The sequence below is a fragment of the Neomonachus schauinslandi genome, chromosome 5 (genome assembly GCF_002201575.2).
Source record: "Neomonachus schauinslandi chromosome 5, ASM220157v2, whole genome shotgun sequence".
Classification (NCBI taxonomy): domain Eukaryota; kingdom Metazoa; phylum Chordata; class Mammalia; order Carnivora; family Phocidae; genus Neomonachus; species Neomonachus schauinslandi.
This window is the reverse complement of record NC_058407.1, coordinates 78933198-78939197: the sequence shown is the minus strand read 5'-3', so window position 1 is coordinate 78939197 and position 6000 is coordinate 78933198. Positions and strand designations below refer to the sequence as shown.

At 42.3% G+C, this 6000-nt stretch overlaps 1 protein-coding gene across 1 annotated transcript in view; it reads left to right on the top strand.

The window, feature by feature from the left end:
* The first annotated feature begins 855 nt into the window (after window positions 1–855).
* The window catches only part of STK38L (serine/threonine kinase 38 like), an 83425-nt gene continuing 78280 nt past the window's right edge, over window positions 856–6000 (top strand). Inside the window, exon 1 of the mRNA XM_021690476.2 lies at window positions 856–913. The gene's annotated coding sequence lies outside the window, so the exon portion shown is untranslated. The remainder of the gene's footprint in view (window positions 914–6000) is intronic.

Here is a 6000-nt window from a genome sequence, read left to right as displayed (position 1 = left end):
TTTGGTTTGCCCAGTAACTTTTTTCTCCAAAGTCAAATGCATCATCTTCACAAAGCCGTCCCTTTTGAGTCATACTGCAGGGATTTTCCTCCTAGTTCTCAGATCCTACATAAAGCAGCCCAGTACTATCAGTTATTTTAGATTTTCCAAGACAACCTAAGCAAGTTTTTCGTGAATGCCTCCAAGTTTTTTGTGGCTTTTCCAAATTTGAATCCCTTTCAAGTCTTTGCAGTGGAGTCACGGTGAGATGGAAAAGGGTCAAGGAACCCGGGTGGCTTCTAGATCCCACAGCTACTGATTAAGCAAGTTGGTCAGCCAAACCATCTTTGTTGACCACCCTTTCCTAATCTGCAAAATGGGTGGATTCGTGGGGATTATCTCTAAACCCCTTTCCATTTCTTTGCGTTACATTGTGACTTATTCTTTGCATTCTTTGCATTACCTTGTGAAGTATTAAGAAAAACTCTGTCACTTAGGACACGTGACTAATGGCAACACACTGGGCACTCTTACAAGAACCAGCTGTGGACCGGCTTTGAATAGAGAAGAGGTAAGTGAGGTGAGGTTGATGAATGAGGGAAGTAGTGACTGTCCAGTCCACTCCTCCAGGGCCATCAGGAATTCACCAGGAGTAGGTGGGTGGGGCAGACGAGCGGGCGTTGACGACAGAAGGCTACTTCCGGCTGTGGTGCGTATGACGTCAGGGCCGAGTCTGACCGGCCCAGCCACCGAGAAGCCGAGGAAGGAGGGCTCGCGAGAGTTCAGTAAGGCCGCCCCGAGATTCCGGCGCGGCCGCGGGTGCCACCTCCCGGGGGCGGGGCGAGGGCGGAGCGGGCAAAAGGGAGCGGACGGGCCCCGGAGCGGCTGCGGTCCGTGCGGAGGCTGAGCCGGCCGCGGGCGCGACCGGAGGCAGGTGAGTACGCGGATGCGGCGCGCGGCGGCCGCGGCTGAGGGGCACCGCTGGCTGCGCCGGCCCCAACTCTGTGTGCAGGAGCCGGGGGAGATCTTCTGTGTCTTTGGGTGTCCAGGGACAGCCGGGCTAATGTCGGGGCTGGCAATGTCTCCAGTGAAGCTCCAGCGACGGCCTTGGCCCTCTTGTTCCCCGAGGGGCTACTAGCCCCCAGTCCCCGGAGAGGTAGCCCCGGGCCCCGGGAGGAATCTTTGTGCTTCCCTGCTCCTCTCCCCTTCCACTCCTCGGCCCCCGAGCACCCCGATCCCGGTCCCTGCCTGGGCTTCATAAACAATAACAAATGTCGCGGAACCTCTCCTGGTACCCCCCGCTCGCCCGTCCCGTGCCCTCCAGCCGATGTCACCGAGAAGAAGGATTCTAGGCATGGCTCAAATTGTGGGGGCTGCTTGTGTACCATTCCTAAAAACTGATGCGTCAGATTGCTAAACATTTCTCAGATCGACACAGTAAAGCCTCCCAGCTCCCAGAAGCACGGAGTGTTCAAACACCGGTCTCAAAAATCTGTCCCTACCCCTGGCACCGTAGACCCTCTTTTCAATATCATTTTCTCCCACTCCCTTTTTTTCTCTTTACTGTCGGGGGCAAACGAGTGGTTGTTTGGTAAGGGACTAGGAAAGGTTGTACCCGATCGAGTAGGAGACGTTTCATCTTTAAAAAGTTATCAGGTTGACAGCAAAGGAACAAACTTTATTTTCAAAACCAGTAGCCTCCCCGTTTACTGATGCTGCTTTTGTTTTGTGGGATCCCTTTTCGTGTTACAAGTTTGGAGGAAGGATATTAAAAGAAATGGGGGAGGAGGGGCGGGAAGAGCTGGAGGTGCTGGAAGTGGTGGCTTGTCCAAAAACTGTGATGCTGTTGTTCTCACTGGGTAAAATGCAGAACCAACGCTCTTGTAGGTGTCACATAACTTTTGTGATGAGTTTTGATAGAAGCCGGTTCTTCGGAAAAGGCGTCAGTATTAGCTTTCTTACGGCTAACGTCTGAGAAAACAACTCCTAAGAGTTTTAATTTATGCTCTTAAGTGTTTTAATTTATGCCTCCTGGTTGTAAGATGGGAGTGAGACCTTGTCTTTTAGGGGGTAGGGGTGGGGGGGCTTAACTTGTCAGGTCTCCCTACTTTAGGGCGGGATCTGTTGTTGCTTAAGCCCAATTTTACTTATCCAGTGCAGATTTTTTGTCTCAGTCATATATGTATATAAGATACTGGGAACCTCTTTGTGTTTGACTGACCTTTCTTTGTATGCCTCAGGATATATAAAACAATTAAGTTTACTATACTCTACCCAGTAGCTGAGAGGTATTATAGGTGAATTAGCCACCATTGGGACTATTTGAGGAAGAGAAATTAGTTCAAAATATGATGTTAAATTGTGATTACATTTGTTCATTGCATGGGTTCATTAAAGTACTTTTGTGTGAAAAATCCTAATCTAAAATATATATATATATATATATTGGTTTGATGTGGCTTGGCTTTGTGTTTTTCTCCTGGTTAAGATGGCTGATAATGTTTTCCATTTGGCTGGGTTGTGTTTAGGATGAGAAATAAATTGGGTGTAGCTTTTGTACTCCTTTGAAAGGCCCTGCCACTGAGGAATGAAAAAAATTAGACTTGGAAAAGCCACATTAAATGGGTGCAATTCTTCTTCAGCTTTCTGTTTTTTAGTTTGTTTTAAAATGAGTCGAATAGAGACTAGGAAAATTTGTGCAAATGAATAGGTGTCCTCAGCAGTTTTTATGCTGAAAAATTAATTTCAAAAGGCAGGACACTATAAAAACAAAGGAAAATTTGTAGAAAATGCACTCAATTCAGCCATTTGTTTTCAGAAAAGTTCTGTTCTCTCACAGTAAGGGCCACATCATTGTGTGAGCGAAGTTGGGTAATACTTTAGAAAGTGCTTTCCCAGTGATCCGGAATAAGTTGGAGGCTTGTTTTGTGTGTGTGTGTGGGGGGGGGGGCGGGGGGGCACTTTTTTTAAGAGGGAAAGAGGGCACAAATCAAAGCCAGAAAGATTTGCATCTCAATGTAATGTTAAAATGATTTTATTTTACATAAATAGTGTAGGGTGAATCAAGCAAGCATACTGTCTTCTAGCATCCCCAGGATTACATTAAAATCAGCAGATGGGCAAGTTATGATTAGGTTAGAGTTGACATATGCAGAAAGTATGCTACTGTATTTTTATATTAAAAGAACCATAGGCTTTTTTGAATGAAATAATGCAAGTAAGCTTGTAGGCATAAGAAATTTTTAAAAAATAAATTAGTTTAAGAAAATATCCTTAACAGTTTAAACAAATTAATCCTTACCTCCCTCCCTCTCCCCACAAAATTTCGTTTAAGTATTAAGAGATCTTTTTTTTTTATTCTTATGTTAATCCCCATACATTACATCATTAGTTTTAGATGAAGTGTTCCATGATTCATTGTTTGTGCATAACACCCAGTGCTCCATGCAGAATGTGCCCTCCTCAATACCCACCACCAGGCTAACCCATCCTCCCACCCCCCTCCCCTCTAGAACCCTGTTTGTTTTTCAGAGTCCATCGTCTCTCATGGTTCGTCTACCCCTCTGATAGTATTAAGAGATCTTATTTAGCAAGGTAAGATCGGTATTTAAGTGCGCTGGTTACATAAATCGCCTGTCTCCAGGTAAAGGTTTGCTAATTGACAGGGTATGATTTTTCAGAACCTTTAGAGAGAGGGAAAAGAAGGACAACAGTGAACAATATTTGCTGTCTGGTGCAGTCAGATGAGCTGTAGTCTCTTATCTTCAGAGAGGTACAATCTAATGGGAGGGAAATGTACCCAAATAACTGTAATACACATGCATTCTGTGGAGAAGCCTAGGAGGGAGGGTTTAAATTATACTAGATCAATTAAGGAAGGTTTTGAGTAGGGAAAGGCATTTGTATAGATGATTTGGATGATCTAGGCATGATAATCATAATAAGTAAACACTTTATATAATGCTGATTGCTGCCAAAACCTTACATGTACTAATTTACCTGGGTTTAATTCCTATAACAACCATACGGAGTAGGTATTTTTTATTATTCCCATTTTGCAGACAGAGTAAGTGAGGTACCAAGACCAGATAACTAGAAAATGATAGAACAGGGGTTCCAACCCAAACATTCTGGCTTATACCTGTGTCCTTGTGCTTAATCTCTATCCTTATTTTCTCTTCCATTCTTGATGGTCTTTTTCAAAAAAATTGATTTAGGAAAATACATTTCTCTGGCACATAGATTTAGGGCTCAATTTTCTAGAAAGAGCTTCAAAATAAAGAACACCCAAGTAAGTAAGTTATTTTTGGAATGTTAGATAATCAATTTCAAAAAGTTGCTCTTGGTGCAAATTAAATGTAACCATTGAGTGGGACTCTTGATAAATTTGACTTATTACCTAGTACCATACCCATAGGATTTAGAAATGAGAAATTGTAATTAAATTAACTCCTTTGCCTAATGGAATGTTTGAATCACTGTATATTTTGGCTTGTAATTTAAAAAAATCACTTGGCCCTTGGGTATTTTTTGGATTGAATTGTGAAGTTGGAATTTAGTTAATGATTGGTAGTCTCGGCCCTTTTAGTTTTTATTTCCACAAATAGCTAAATATATTATGCCTGCAGGGTTTTTTTTTTTTTTTTTTTTTTTTAAAGATTTTACTTTTAAGCAATCTCTATAGACCCAACGCAGGGCTGGATCGAGTTGCATGGTCTACTGACTGAGCCAGCCAGGCGCCCCACGAATCAGGGTTTTGAATAGAGTGTTGTACATGTATAAAGTGAGAGAAGTTCAATCACTGATACTTTCTGTTAGGGCACCTTTGAGAGCTCTTTTGGGATTGTAAAATAAAAGGTGCCATTGAAATGCACTGTGCCTCCTATAGACCTACTCAGTAAATGCTTCTTTATTGAATGAATGGTGCAAATGATTTTATTAATGAAGTTTCAGGTATAGTTCACATTTGTTATTGGTTATCAAAGTACTGGGATCACAATAAACGCAACTGGATTTAAAGTTTAGGAGAGAAAGTGTGTCTCGGCAGTGGTTGGGTACTGTCTATCAAGATGCAGACTCTTCAGCTCCCTTGTCTGTGTCCTGATTGACCAAACTCATAATAGAGTTCCAGAGGCACATTTTCTGAGGTTGAATATAGTAAGTGTTCTCTCCTTGTCTGAGTCAGGTAGAGTGTAGAAAACCCCCACAGTAGGTAATTTATGGTTGATGAGCTTAAAACCCAATGGGAGGGGTGCCTGGGTGGCTCAGTTGTTAAGCGTATGCCTTCGGCTCGGGTCATGATCCAAAAAAAAAAAAAAACCCACCTAATAGGAAAAGTAGAAGAACTAAAGCCAGTATTTAAAGCTCATATATTTATATTATTACAATTAGACAAAAGTGGCAAAACAAATTTAAATATATATGTATTTGTAGATACATATGTATGTATTTTTCCACAGCTTAAATTAATAGTGATGGCATATTATTTCCATTTACCATCACCTGATTGACAAAATTTTTAGGATCTTCAGCCCATAATTTCATGCAGATACTTTTAAAAAAATTTATTTTTTATAAAATATTTTATTTGAGAGAGAGAGAGAGAGAGAGCACAGGGGGAGGGTCAGAGGGAGAGGAAGAGAGAGAATCTTAAGCCACACCCATTGTGGAGCCCGACTATGGCTCTGTCTGCAGCCCTGACGACATGACCTGAGCTGAAATCAAGGGTCAGAAGCTTAACTGACTGAGCCGCCCAGGTGCCCCTCATGCAGATACTCATAAGACAATTATGCTTTGTTATAAAAAAAAGTTAACATTTCTCTAAGTACAGGTTTGGTTTTGAAAGGTTATTCTTAGTAAAGAGGAGTGTGATCTGGTGCCTTAGAGGGAAACCAGATTTACTCTCACCTCCTTGCTGGTAGAAATTTTGGAGCAGCTTTTCCCCGAATAGACTAGTTTTGTCTGTGTTGAATATCCAATGAGACAGGTAGCTTCCCTCTTAGATGATGTCTGCACAGGTCT